The following is a 16,116-nucleotide window of genomic DNA, read 5'->3' as shown; positions in this document are numbered from 1 at the left end:
CCCTGCCCTCCTTTACGTAAGTGTCATTAGTCAGCTGTGAATTTTCGAAATGTTAAAAATGCATCTGAGGAGCATTCGGCCTGTTCTCCTGCTGGATTCCATCTACTGAGGTCACATCAATACTTTTTGTTACTGGTGCTAAACAGAAATCCTGGAGAGCATCATTGCAGCTTGAGGTCGGAGAGGGAAGTTATTTATATATTTGTTCACAGAATGTCCTGTAATCTTTGTGGGCATGCTAATAGATAATATCAAGGTTTTTCTTGAATGTGACTTATCAAATATACAAAAGGACAATGGCTTACATCATATTTTTAGTCACACATTTCTCCTCCCCACTTCTTAATTACTGTTTTTCACTGAGGATTGCAAAGTCCTCCCGAAGACGATGACTGAGGAAATCAGATTGTGCAGCTTCACACCACATGTCGGCACAAGTCAGTCGCCACTTCTCAGCAGCTTTGCCAAGGCTTCGAAGCCACCAGCTGGTACAGGGAACATCATGGCCGGAGCTGTGTGGCCAAGCCAATTTGCATTTGCACGTCAGAATTATTGAATTCTGCTCCCCAAAGTGCACTAGCTCCATAAACTGGGAACAATTACACTGAAGGCTGCGACACTGTCGACCTGGCAGCGCCGCCGGTACACACAGGGTCGTGAATTCAAACAGATGGAATGTAAAGTGATTTCAAGAAGCTGGGTTTCTACGGCGCCATCCTTTTTTTTCTCTCTTCAAACATTAAACATTAATAATGAGATTTCTTTCCACATCACATAAACTGAGCCCTCGGGAGAATTCAGCCGACTTTGAGGCTCAAATTCAAAGCAAAACTAATGTATGTGCCGATGTATAAAATGTAAATCTTTCAAATTCAAACTCTGCCAAGCAAAGAGAACTGTTCGACACGCACACGTTTAATGTGGAAAGTAATGTAAACTGCAATGTTGTGTTGTGGAAAGGGAAAAGCATCCATCACTGTAATCTGCTCCCACTTGGTTCAGGTTCTGGAGTTCTTACTCTTTCTCTGGTAAACATCCCGTCTGAGGAGCTGCTTGTTGTGATTGTGAGTCTTTCTCACGCTGTCAGTTTCCTACTCGATCAATCTTCCTTGAATGAAAAAACGACTCTTGTCTCCTTGTATTTTCTATTTGTCGCGATTGTCTCTTGCAGAACTATTGATCGCCTTCATATCATCAAGCCGATCTAGACAACGAACTACATCTTTCACTGTTGCATTCTGGGCCGGCCGGCTGTGGGGAAACTCTGACCAAGTGAGAGAGGACATTTTAAAATGTAAAACGTGTTTTATGTCTTTACTGGAGCGCTGCAGCTTCATCAGAGGGGGACAGGTGGGGAACAGAACAGCCTGGATTCAGCCCTCTGGTGGCTGAGAGGCAACAGAGGCAGAGCGTGAGGCCCACACGACAACTCATGAATAAGAGAAGGAACTCAGAAATACAAAGGAATTCTCATGACAGCAATAACGGTTTTCAACGATAAAGGAAAATATCTAAATCGTAAACTAAAGGTTGATTTATGCTTTATTTTCATACAAAGACAGATTATTGTGTTTAAAACAAGTTAACTGTCACTCCCAACATACTTCCATGTGTCCTTGTATCTGATTGAAGTATTAGCTGTACTGCCACACTGTTTCTGTGCAGACACAAGTAGCATTATCATCCTCATCCTCATCACTGCCATCTGACATCAGATACCTTTCTAAATAGAAGTGGTGCTGGCCATCGCATTGCAGAGGCTGCCATGCTCTACAGTATGTGTTCAATAATTTAGGATGGCCCTCAAAGGATGTATTAAAAATAAAAACAACCCATCATGGAACAAACATCCTTCCTGTAAAAGATGAGGGACTAAATCCTTGAAAAAGTCCTTGCGCCTTGAAAATATATTTTTTAAGATGAGCCAATAAATGGAAAGATTTAAATGGATCATCATTCATTTATCAGTCAAAAACATAAACAAAATGGGCAATTCTTTGTTATTGTGGGAACAATTTTTCTCCTCTCATTTTATGAATAATAGTTTCTGCAAGAGAGATGGCACCATAGTTTGAAAAATGATGGAGCTCAGACAAGAACACACACTTGCACACACACACACACACACACACACACACACACACACACACACACACACACACACACACACACACACACACAAAGTAACATATTAACACCTGATGCAGGGACAGTGGGGGAGGAGTGTGAGGAAGTGTGAGAGCACACACAATTCAATTTAAGTGAATTATGTTTTCCTTATTTGTGTCCTCATCAACAGGGATCAATACAATATATATTGATTTTGTCCTGAGACAGCTCATTGATTTGAGCTCATTTGAACTGAGATGAGCAACAGGGTGAAGGACAGGACGGAGGGAAAGGCTCAAGGGAAGGGAGAGAAACAGTGGAGGGGAGAGGTGATGCTGGGAGGAGGAGTGTGATGGAGGGAGGGGGGGAGGGGGGGGATGGAGTGATGCTGGAAATGTTGGGGAGGAAGGAGGAAACATGTTGGTGTGGACTCAAAGAACAGATCATTCTATTGTTGGAAATGACAGCACATAGTGATTCAGACGTCACGTAGAAGTGTGTGTGTCTGTGTGTGTGTGTGTGTGTGTGTGTGTGAATGAAAGATAATGCAATATGGCTGATAGACATATCCCTCCATGGAAGCCCAGTGACTTCCGTTCATATTAATTCAAGTATAACAGCACGAAATATATGAGTTGAAGGAAAAACATTAACACAATTTGTCTATTATTTACAAATAGGAAGCTGAAAGTTGAACTTTATTTGTTTTTGTTCTTTGTTCATTTTTCTTTCACACATTCGCAGGGTGTCCAGCCTCTGTAGTCACAGTTTGTAGCTTTGATTTGAAAATTGAAATCTTAAACCATTTTTTACTACAGATAAAACAGGTATATTATTAATTAAACTAGGTTCATCTGTAAGTAAAGTCGAGCATTAGGTATCGTTAGATGAACGGTACAGCCTCCACCTCCCTGTATCCTTGAAATACCCATTAACCCATTAATATCATTGACGAGCGAATATCAATTACTTGAAAGTGGTTGATGTGCATTATCTAAGCTAACACCCTGGCTTAGCTATCTGGTAACACTTAGGTGTCTTGAAAGAGCTCCGGTCATGTTTGATTCATGAGGCACCATCGGCGTGTCTGGATTAGACAGTAGCTGCATGAATATGGATCAAGAGACACACACACACATAACAAGCACACACACAAGCACGTGAACACACACACACGTCAAACAAAGCACTTGGTTCTTCACTGGTATCATGTGGGTGGGCCTGTGAAGAACCATTATCAAAAGAAATTAGACAGTTTCCTTTTGTGGTGGCAACATCCAGATCAGATTCAGATTTGTATTAATGTTGTGGGTCAGATACTGATTGTGCACTCAGACGTCGTAAACATCAACTCTCGTCTTCTGCTCCTCGTCCTTTCATTTGCTTCAGAGGCTTTTATCTCCACAGTATCTCATCATTTACATCCTACTTTTCTGAATGCACCTACTTTGTTCCATCTGGATCTGCAGACTTATCAGTTTAATCAACTGAGCAAAGTTTAGCTCGGATCAAAGTGAACGGGGGTTGATCTGCAGGGTGAAACCTGAACTAACTGGATCATAAGTAAAGATCCTTGGTCGGATTTTCAGGGTGCAAACGTGCTGTGGCTCCGTTCACACAAGTTTACTATATGCAAAAATAAACTCAGTCCTTTACATTAAGTTTAACGTGTTAAGTCATTTCATCATAAATTCCTAAAAAGTCACTTTCTTCTCTTGCCAAAGTGTCACCTTGTGCTGCATTGCGGCGTGATGTCATCAGGTGCTGTCTTGACCAATCACATAAATGCGAGCGAGCATTCTATCCTGAATGCTGTAATTCTGCTATTTACCCTGAGACCATCACAACAAAAGCAAAAACCGTTGCCAAAGTAATAACTTCGTAAAAAATCAATAATAAAGTTGTAAAATCCTCTGTGTGAGTATATTACAAACCTGGTGAGCTATTAAACTCATAAATCCGATGCTCCAACTGGAATTCCTGGATCGTATTCGATTGGTTTCACTGGTCCCACAGGAGAGAACATGACCCCTCAACACATCCCCTTATTGTCTCTGTGGACACAACTGCAACTGTCCAGGGGGCAATTAACTACAAGTGGCGCCTCCATGTGGCAGAAATCGTAACGTTACTGCCTCATTTTGTATGTTGTCCCACTGTCCAATACGACAGATCAGAAAATATCTCCACAACAAAAGCTCTCCAGCTCTGTTATACAATAATTTGTTTTGTGTCGACGGCGGCACGGACGACAAACGTTCCCGTCTTCAGATTCCAGCCGGTGTCAGACAGCGTTCGATGAAGGTTCTGTGCAAAGTGCAGACACACACACGCAGACACACACAAACACACACACACAGCTGTGAAACTGTCCTGTAATTTCAGTGCAGGTTGTTTAGGAGGTGGCTCCTGTGACAGTTTGAGAGGTTGCGGTCGGGGAGAGGACACAGGGACCATCCATCCTGTCAGCCAGGCCATCAACATTTAAGAGAAGAGTTTAGACTCTGCCGTGACCCTTTCACCTCTTCTTGTTACAGCACGCTGCCAGATCCTCCCCTTTCTTTCATCTGTCCTCCTTTTACACACCTCCCCTCCTCCCTCTCACACACACACACACACACACACACACACACACACACACACACACACACACACACACACACACCTGTCTCTGGAAGGAGATGCTGCTTCGGATGCACGCAGTGGTTTGTGGTCACCAGCAGAAAAATCTGGTCAAATATCACGAAGCGTTTACAGCCATGGAAAAAGAAAGAACACTCCGCTATGTGTTAATATAAACCATATTGATACTATATATCATTTTATACAATAATATTGTCTTTGCACACTGTCTACATATTCTTACACTCATAGTATATTATATTATCTATTGTATAGTCGAATACTTATATTTATATTTATACCTCTACTATATATCATATCATATTATATCATACTCTTTGTATATAATATTTATACATGTGTACATGTTATTATTATTATATTTACTATTATTATATATACTGTTGCTGCCATTATTACTATATACTGCTATTATACTGGTAGAATTACTATCATATATAAATATATATATTATGTTATATTATATACTATATATACTGTACTAACATTAACATTACCATCATCTTGCCACTGCACCTTATCTACCTATTTATCTTGTGTTCCTGTTTTTTTTTTTTTTTATTCTTTCCACCTCAATATTTTTTATTTTATTCTATTGTATTGTATTTTATTGTATTCAAATATACCTGCTGCTATGACGACTTAATTTCCCTTCGGGGATGAATAAAGTAATCTATCTATCTATCTATCTATCTATCTATCTATCTATCTATCTATCTATCTATCTATCTATCTATCTATCTATCTAACTGAGACCAAAAGTAGCATGTAGATGCTAATGGCGGCTGGATCCTATGGGCCATGTGACTGCAGATCTGACGATGCCTGCTGGAATCTTCACGGGGTTGTGCAGAGCATCATTCACCTGACCAGGATTGCTCAGGTACTAAATGGAACCCTCTCCCTGACCTCCTGTGCATGTGGGATCTGATTCACTGGAATCAGCTGCTACACACGTGGTCTGGACCATATATATAAAGATTCAAGCCTGTGGGCGCAGGTTTTATGACATGTGACACTTTGGCTTCAGTTTTGAGGAGCAGCCATCTCACCCAGCTTTACCCCATGTACAGTCTGATGTCTGCACAGACACAGATTTCTGCAAAGCGACGAACTGAATGACACCAGGACCGATTCTCATTTCCCAGCAGCAGGAGCATTTGCTGCAAATCGCAAAGAGAGACAAGGTTTTAAAACCCTCAGTGAGAGTCTGATGGATTTTTCATTGACAAACCAGATATATCAAAATGAGGACTGATCGTTAAGACTCTAAATTAAGATGAATAAATGAAAACATGTGTTAGCTATCGTTTTTAGCACATAATAACTAAACGCATGAATTTCCCATTTGTTTGCGGCCACCTGACAACTACTCCCTCTCCTCCACTTCAGCTCTGGTTGTGGTGTCTGGCTCTTCAGGTGCTAAATGCTTCACTAGTTCCACCAGCTGGTTGCTGAGTTTGTCCGCCTGCTGTGAAGTGCAGGTCACTTATGGATTTATCAGAGCTTGTTCTCTGCAAACAGCCGCCTGCTGTGACGAGGAACAAGCTCGAGGTGAGAGAGCGGGGCGAAAACATAAAAAATCCATTGGTAATATAAAGAATTGATTAAAGCCACTTAGTTGAAAAATTGGAAGTCATTGGTTTAGTAAATAAATGGAGTTTTGGCTGTTTCCTCGTTTTAAAGACGTTAATACAGACTTAATAAAAGTCAGATGAAATTAACGAGTCACTGTGACGGCCGTTTATCATCATGTCACGTTATGCTTTGAATAACGAGGACGACTGAATACCATTAACCAATTTAATCACAAAGACAGAAAGTAACAACATTGATGATTAAAGCAGCCGCAGTCGGATCCTTATTAAACTTATGAACTGCCTTTTAAATGGAAAGCTTCCTTTGTGCAGAGTGATGTCGCTGACACGCTTCTATTAGCACTTCCTCTCTTCTCCTTTGTCTCGGTTTCCTCTGGCAGGATTTCACTTTTTATTAATGTTTGGATTACTGGGTCATAACAACCTCTCTGCCGGCTGCACTGAGAGATATCGCTTTATAATCGTGTTTATCCGAATCCAATCTTCTCATTTAGTCATATGCATAAAACTGTGCACATCCTGCCGCGGCCGACTCGGGGCTTCCCCTCACTTCATCCTGCGGACGCCCTGTGCCTCCTCTGGAGCTGGAGCTGTGTGGGTTTGCTCCCTGGAATCGTGGCCAAGATTGTTTCCCCGTGTCTTGATTACTGCTCAACGTGGAGATGATGCCTCTGGGCTGCATGTGACACACGCGTCAATACATTAGAGCTGCGTCTTATCCGGTGACGGTGATGGCAGCAGCGGGGGTATCACAGCAGTCAAGAGGAGGATAAAACTCAGTTTTGCAGCATCTGTTAGCACAGTGAATTATCCAGTGTGCTGCTTCAGCTGCAGGGGCAGATGAAGAAGTTATGCATAATTCTCTAACTAGGCCACAGGGGAGGTGGTGAGGGAACAGGGCTGTTGAGGGGTGTACTAGTGGTGGTGGTGGTGGGGGGGGGGGGATGTGATTGTCAAGACATGCAGAATTCCCACTTTGTGTGAGCTGTGTGAAAGGAAGAGAGGGGGGAGGGGGGGGGGAGAGAAAAGGAGAGAGAGAAGGAAGGGATCAGAAAGTGAGCGAGAGATGAAAAAGTGTAAACCACTGCATCAAAGCGTGGCAGACTTAAATGCCCTCACTGATACTCCGAGTAACAACAATAATATTCAGCTGCCGTATAAAGCTGAACTGCAGGGTTTGAGCCCCCCCCCCCCCCCTCTCTCTCTCTTTCTCTCTTTCTCTCTCTCTCTATCTCTCCCCCTCTGTCCGTGATACTGCAGAACTGGGGGAAGGACTTCCTCTCTCTTTCTCTTTCATGTGTTCAGCTCCGTGCAATCCACAGATAACAGGCAGGCATGCATAACACACACACACACACAGACACACACACACACACACAAGGAAAGACACAAACACACACCTAGCACACACACACAAGCTGCCGTGTCCTTTAAGCACTCCGGCACACTGAGAGGTGAGTGTGTGAAAGTGCTAAGAATGTTTTCAGGTTACTCTGTAGTTCAAACGCTCACAGAGAAGTGATGAAGAGGAGGAGGAAGAGCGGAGTGGGGGTGATTCTGTTGCTATGCAACCAGACTGCGCTGTTTGAGAGCGTAACCATCCGCTCTGCACTGAGTTGATGCAACGTGTGAGCACACACACACACACACACAGACACACACACACACACACACACACACACACACACACACACAGAGAGAGACACACACACATGCATGCACCCACGCACATGCACAAACTGTGGGAATCTGCACAAACATTCCCGCCGGCTGATTCCCACCATTAAAATGTTTGACACGTGCACCATCATCATTATTATGCCAGAATCTTCCTCTCTACTACATGCGTGTGCGTGTGCATGTGTGCATGTGTGCATGTGCTGAGAGGCTGGTGCACTGATTGGTCCAGTGAAAGTGGACAGAGTAAAGCCTCCTTTCCTCTGTGTGACAGCCTCGGCCTCCGGGGATGAGAGTTTGAACAGGAAAATGATCCAAAGCAAATTGTAAATTCAGTGCGAGCGCCATTCTCCTCTCAAGTGACCAACCAGGACAAATCATACAAACGTATGAGTGGCTCTTGTTATTAATTTCTATATAAGCTTCACGTCCCACGGTGCTATCTTCCAGGCAGTTCTTTGCATTTGTATATTTTAAGTAGTTTCTTTGTCAGTGGGGAGAATCATCCCTCACATTCCAGCTCATACATCCACACTGGCCCCCAGTGTGCTGAAGCTAACATACCAGTCACTGTTTAACCATCTTCAAGTCATTCATCTGGTTTTATGAACTGGTTTTAGATCCAAGATAAATACTGGTACCAACATCCCACAGAAAATAAAAGCTCTACTGTGTGTATTTCGTGTATATATATATTTTTTGGTCAGTTGTCTTTAAACATTGTGTCCGAGGACTTTTTTCACTAACGTATAATCTGACACGAGTAAAACTAATTCTCCTTAAACCTTTTGTAAATGTGTTAAACTCTGTAGATCACTCAGAGGCTTAACAAAGATTAAGCAGCGTGATGTTTCCTCACAGCGAACATCCCCGTGCTGTGCGATGTGTGCACTTCTTATGACTTTACTCTTTCTAATATTCTGCTGAGGTAAGTGAATTCATCCTGACGCAGGAGGACACAGAGAGAACAGACAAAAAATCTTTTATTAAAGTTTCTCACTCAATTGCTTCCATGTGATATTAAACCTTCTTTAAGAATAAGTCAGAAAGAGGATATTTTAAAACATCAGACATAGACGAGCTAGGCTGCTACAGACAGACAGTGGTGGGCACAGACAGAGTGAAGGCTGCATCAGGGCAGAAACGTATTTTTAATCTTCTTCCTTTTGTTGGAAATTGGATTCTGTTAATCAGAAAAATGCTGAATATTGGATCTGCTAATCAGCCGCAGGCCGATAAAGGGCCGACCTGTTATCAGCTCAGATTGTCCCTCCTTTCCTTTTTCTCCTCTGTTGATTAAATGTGTCATACTCCGCACTCCATCTCTCACCCCTCCAGTCCTCGGCCTGTGCTTCCAACCTTTCCCTCCTCACCCTCCCCACCCTCCTCACCCTCCTCACCCTCCTCACCCTCCTCACCCCACCGACCGTCCACCCCTCCCCTCCAGCGCTGGTCTTCAAAGCAGCAGGCAGAAGTCCACAGCAGCTCTGCATCTCTTGAAATATAGATTCTATTGCCTGTGGGAATCTGTGTTGCTGCGCACTCACTTGGTTACACACACACACACACACACACACACACACACACACACACACACACACACAAACACACACATGTTCAAACTCTATTTCTCTATTTCAGCTTCTCATAATGATTCATACACACTGACACCAAACGTTTTTGCACTCCTCTATATGTTCTTTTTGCAATAAAGTCTCTAGTCTTGCACCACTTAGATGTTATGAGCTGCTCTGCACTGGAATGAACTGCAACCTTCACTAATAACTTTCTCACCCCCTCCACAGTTTGCCGTCTTCATTCTTTTAAGCCTGGTTCACTTGTGCTGATCCTGTCCTTGCACGAGGTAATGGACGCCAGAAATAACGTTATTTCCACTGGTTGTGCGCCTCCACACTTTTTAAACAACATGGACAAGCTTGAGCCCAGATTGTGTGAACAGGTCCGTCCCTACAGACTTCTCCATCCTCCCTAATTAATGGGGGAGAGTAGATATTCTCACATGGCTCCTGGAGGGAGGTTGCTGGAACTTGCCGGGACTTAATTCTGCAGGAAACTAAGGAAAAAGCTCTGGGACTGGTTTGAAAAAGACAAAGAAGCAAACACAAGCCCAGGTGGGAACAAACCAGTGCCCAATCAGCTCCATTTGTTTCTTTTTTGCATTTTTCTCAGTGGTGACATCTGTCGCTACACGTCAAGCGCAAAAATGAAAAGGAAAGGTGTCGTGGTAATGAGAGCAGTGACCAATCAGACAAGCATATCAGAGGCTTTATTTTAGCAAGTTAGAGTCCCAGCATGTAAAGATGGATGATTGATGGGAACGTCGTTAGCTTTGGATTATTCATTTTGATCCATTGTGGTGGGAGCACTCACAAACCAACATTGACATCCGAGTGGATAAAAACATTTTCAGGGATGGAGCATTTTCATAAATTAATATTTTATCACCACTCATTGTCCACTCGCACAAAAGAAAAGTCATAAAGGCCAAAGTCAACAGACTCGACTTCTCCACGAAACAACACAACCGACCTTTTTGCTAATTGGTGACGGAGAAGTAAACACAAAACTGAATCGATAGCACAAATTGAAGCGATGTCAGTGAAAAACATCGAATTGAGGAAGATGAATTAAGTGCATCTTGTGGGATGAAAGGTTTTCAAGGAAGGGAGGCTCCATTTCCAACTGATTATTACAAATGATTTAGAGAATCATTTTGCAGTGAATATTAAACAACGTTCTTTTTAGGTTTATCCAGTTTTCTTAGATTTTTTGTCCAGAACATCTGCTTTCATACACACAACATTAACCTTTTCCCTATTTAGGGGCCATTTAAATTGTATAACAGCCTTCAGGGGACACACTAAATTATTGAACTTAGCCATCTGATGTCAGGTAATAGTGATGATGATGCTATTCGCGGCTGCTTCTCCAGGTGTGAGTCAGTCGGGCTTGAGCGGAGCCGAGATTTGGAAAACAAAAAAACTTAACACGGCAGCTACATGTGTTTTGAAATCACGCTCACCCTGACATGACGGGCAAACAACCAGAGGAGACCCCGAGAAGAACATCTTATTTTATCCTAGAAACAAATGAATTGCCGTCATATTATTTTTTATATATATATATATTTCGAGTTAGGCCATATACAGACCAGAGGCAGGAAGTTTCCCACTCTAGCAATAAAGTTCCACTTTGCCAACTCTCTTTACCACTTTAGTCTGTTCTCGTTTCTCCATCGGTTTGTCTTCCTCTGCCCACCTCTTCTGGCGTTTTCCCTCGAATCCATTTAAACCCGAGCGGCGGTAAATCCGAGATCACGAAAAACATCTTCAGCACTTCTCAGCCCATCAGTTCAGAGATTCTGGGCCCGTATAACTCAATTGTGACCACGCTGCTTTGGAAACGTCTCCCGGGGGGGGGGGGGGGGGGGGCTCTCCATCACTCACCCTCTCTCCTTCTCAACCACTCGTCGTTTCCTTTCAGTCGTCCTCGTTCGAGCTTTCTTTCATTTCCCATCATCCTTTCTTTCATTATTGATTAGTTCGAAAACCTCTCAAATCCCGAAGAGTTGACCTGCCCTAGCTGAGTGTGTGAGTGTGTGTGTGTGTGTGTGTGTCTCTGTGTGTGTGTGTGTGTGTGTGTGCATCTGCCCAAACCAAGTGGGAATTCACTCCCCACTCTGCTTCATTGACATCCGCGGTTGCCGGGTGTGTTCATAACTACAGTGACCCTGTTGTCTGGGTGACGGCCATTATGTTGTCAGGGAAGCACTCAGGCTAATGGAGGAGCCATATTAATGATGATGCTCTGCCCCCCCCCCCCCCCCCCCCCCCCCCCCCACACACGCCTTCCTTCTCTCTCTCTTCTTCTCCTCCTCACCCGGGCCTACAGATATGCATACATTCCTAATGGGCTTTCATAATAAATGGCTTCTTCATTTCCAAGACGCCAGCTTTATAAATCGATGACACTTTTACCTGACCTCCTTTTTCTCAAGGCCCAACCGCACAGACGGCGACGCAGCAGCTCTGTTCACCTGAGTCACTCCATCTATCGATTCAGGATTTCTTCTCCGAGGCCGGTTGTTCTCCTGTGAGCAACGAGAAGCAGACAGCGGCCGGTTTTAATACACGTCAAGGCAAACACACTGCAGATGGAAGTCATTATCAGTCGTCACATGGGTTTATCTCCGTCAGGGGGGGGGGGGGGGGATGCTGCCAGAGATTGAAAAGCACTGGCAGCAAAGTGTAGTTACATGTGTGTGAGTGTTGTTTTGGCTGTCAGCTGGTCTCAGTAATGGAAGTCAGTGAAAGGAGACAATACTGGGAGGTGGATGAAAGGATGATGGGGAGACGGATGGTTATCTATTCAGCAGGTAGCGTCCCAGTGTGTGTGTGTGTGCGTGTGCATGTGTGTGTGCATGTTTTCACCGAGGTAGATTTATTTTTTTAGCCACAGTCCAGAGGCTGAGGCTCAATGGATTGGAGAATCTTAACTTCCCTGTGTGTGTGTGTCACAAATCAGCAACTGGTGGTTGGAGAATACACAGCGAATGTGTGACTCCTGCTAAATATGTGATACACAACTGAAAGGTTCACTGTGTTTACACACCCTACGCATAAAGTTTGATATATTGAGGATATTCTTTCATTTCCTGGCTTCACTGAACCCAACGACCACAATCGCATTATGCAGTCGCACAAATAATCAGCTTTGTAAGTCAATCCACGTGTGTTCTCAGGTTCATTCACATTGAAGTTGGGTGGTGTTGCAAACATGGACAAGTCTACAGTCAGCATCCAACAGGGGGAATACTGGAGCTAAAGAAAGGAAGAACCTCCAGCTGAGGAACTCTGTAGTAATGAGGGTGGTGCATTAATGACTGATCCGTCCCATCAGATCTCGTCAGCTCCCAACAGGCCACATTCTAATGAGTCCATGTGTAACTACAGTGTTGCTCAAGAAAAGAATATTATAATATACATTTTCTCCGACTTGTTGCGCTGACAGCTACCGGCTGAAGCAGCTGACGCAGATAAGTGATTCCCTCCGGATAGAATCAATTACCGTGTCTCGTTCTTCAGAGGCTGAATTTAAAGACGGACCGGGTCACAGCAGACAGACTGAGCCGTCCCCTCTCACAGAAGTGTCCTTCCATTAAGAAGCAGCAGAGGATCCAAAGGGTGGAGCCCTGTCAGAGCAAACCTATCTCAGGACTCACTAGACCCCGGTGATGAGTTTGCTATCTGGGCGACTGAGCTGCAGTAAGTGCAGCAGCTTAAAATGTGACACACTGGAAAATAGAGATACCTCCCACTCATAATTATGGCTGTGATTGATTTCTATGCCTGTAAAACTGTACTGGACGTCACGTTCTGTGCAGCCAGACCTGGACGTGGTGTAAACAAACCAACAGTGGAAAGCTATTCCCATGGAAGTGGAGCAGCCTGAGCCTCCTGCCCAGGACGGCTCCTTGAACAGCTCGCCTGCTTAAACGAAGCTGAAGTGTTTGATGGAGCAGAGGCACGGGGGGGGGGGTTATTACGTAACCAAGGCACTCCAGGCTCCATCATTCCCCATTACAGCTCAGTGATGTTCAGATCACATGACTCGGGAGGCACCAGCAGTCATCTGAAACCCCATCTTGTATTAGTTTAGCCGTGTATCTGGGAAGGATTATTGTCTCAGGACCATCAAGGGCTACTGGTTTCACTCTGTGTGCTGCAGCAGCTACAGGGAAATGTCCTTGGTTGTTTAAACCGTCCAGAGCAAAAATCTAAACCCTAACCCCCTAACCCAGGGGTCTTCAACGTTTTTCAGGCCAAGGACCCCCAAACTGCTGGAGAGATGAAGCAGGGACCCCATACTATACATATTGTTTGAAATTGCTTTATATTAAACTGAGCCTAATGCCATGTATAAACATAGGTACCCTGCTATTGTGCATTCAATACTAAACTATTCAAATATAACACAGGTTCATATATTCGTGTTTTTTATTTAAACACGTGCAAGGTACAGGGTGACCATGCCACGGCCATTTATAAACATACATCTTGCATACAACACTGAGCTATTACAATAATTCACAGATTCATGTTTTTATTTTAAACATACATGTAGAAGAGACAGTTAATCCTCAAGCCATATGTGGATGGCACACATTACTCCCACATTAGTGAGATGTCGGACCCTGATGGGTAGCACACAACTGTCAGGCAGAGGGTCATATCAGCCTCACAATATGTCGGATGCATGTAAATGTGTATTTAAAGCTTTTTAAAACTTTTTGGAAAAAAAATTGGTTGAAAAACAAAATTGAAAAAAATTGTCTCAACCTAAAATTTCGTGACCCCCCTGCAGTACCTCCACGGACCCCTAGGGGTCGCGGACCCCCTGTTGAAGACCTCTGCCCTAACCCTATCTGATCCAATGACTGATAATTAAGATGGCACCTTTAATGCATTTTAATCGAACCGATGATCTCATTCAGCCAAATCATGTGGTCGCTGCCAAACTTTAAATCTGTTCTCCTCTCTCTTGCTGTCCAGGTCGAGTCCAGCTGAGTCTAGACTCCAGGGGTTTCTCCCTTTCCACAGTGATGACATCACCAGGAGTCTGAGCGCCAAATGGATTTTATCTCTCGTTATACACGGAAATAAATTCAGTTAATTTTTTTCTACTGGAGTCTCTCCAGAAGAAAGTGAACGGAGCCAATTTTGAGATCAGACACATATTTTGCAGTTACCTTGTTAGTGTTTCTTTCTCCCGGTGAGATGACGAGCCTCTGTCTGACTCGGTGGGAGCTTCCCGATAAAACCTGCATGTGAGGATAGTGAGAGGTTGGGCTTTATTATTCGGAGAAAGGACATTCAATCTTATAATAATAGGTGAGCTTTAAGTTAAAAAAAACTGGTCAATACCAGGGAGAAAAAGACCAACTGAAGGTTTCAGGTCTCTTCTGTGCAGCTCTACATCCCAGCAGTTAAAACACAAGAGGCCACAACACCAAGGTTTGTTGGCTTTCAGCTTCGTGCTGTTTGAGTTTTGTTTCCATCTGCTCTACTCGTCACTGAGGTCCCTCTCTCAGGTGCACCTCTGTTCAACCAGCGAATTGAGCCGTGTCTGGGAAACGCCAGGTGCTGGAGCAGATGTGGGAGATTAGCCGGTGGAGAGGTACCAGCAGATTACAGCAGCTCTCTGGCCCGCTCCCACTCCGACTGCAGATAATCAGCTGAATTACAGTAAGGATGGCTGGATGTGGAGCAACAGCAACAACAGGACATGTCGAAAAACTGCTCAGGACTGCTACTCCCTAATATCGCCCTTCATTCAATAAGTTTGAGGCTGTTCTACCATATTTATCTATAACACTGGGATCTGCATTAGAATCATAAATTCTAAATACACATTCTAAATAATAGGTGCTTGTGATTATTGTCATCTCAATCTACCGTCTGTAGGTTTCATGTTTCGGGTTCTTTGAGGTGATTCTATCATGAGGAGAAATTTCACTGAGCAGAACCGATCTGGGACTAATTAACTTCTCGTGGAAAGATCATGCAGCAGTGTAACACATGATGAAAGCCAGGGGAATTGAATTGTATGAATTAAAGAAACGTGATGCAGAGGATCTGCTTCTCTCTGACAGGCTGGAGGATTTAAACATCCAGAGCCCCAGTTACAACTCCGGGGAGCTGGGGAGGCCAGGCTGACCTGAAAGACTCACTCCAGTGATGAATATCTAAATAAGCTCCCCTCTGAGTTCTTCAAATCAACCTCTGCTACCCCCCCCCCCTCCCGTCCACCTTCATCAGCTGCCTGATGCCCTCCCCTCCATCACTGCCCACTCTTGTAAATTCCCTTAAACCAGCTGTCTTTAGAAAGCAATAGATTTGTCATTATTTGGTCCATGTAACTTTCCCCTTGTAACACCTCGCCGCCCCCCCACTCCTCCATCTCCCCCTCGGTGGAGGACGGTGGAGGTTGGAGAGCCGGTTCGTAGCCTGCGGGCAGACCAGCCTCTCAGCGCAGGAAAGACGAGGCTGAAGTTTAAGTGCATCTCTCT

Source organism: Pleuronectes platessa, chromosome 16 (genome assembly GCF_947347685.1).
Source record: "Pleuronectes platessa chromosome 16, fPlePla1.1, whole genome shotgun sequence".
Taxonomy (NCBI): Eukaryota; Metazoa; Chordata; class Actinopteri; order Pleuronectiformes; family Pleuronectidae; genus Pleuronectes; species Pleuronectes platessa.
This window is presented reverse-complemented; position numbering follows the sequence as displayed.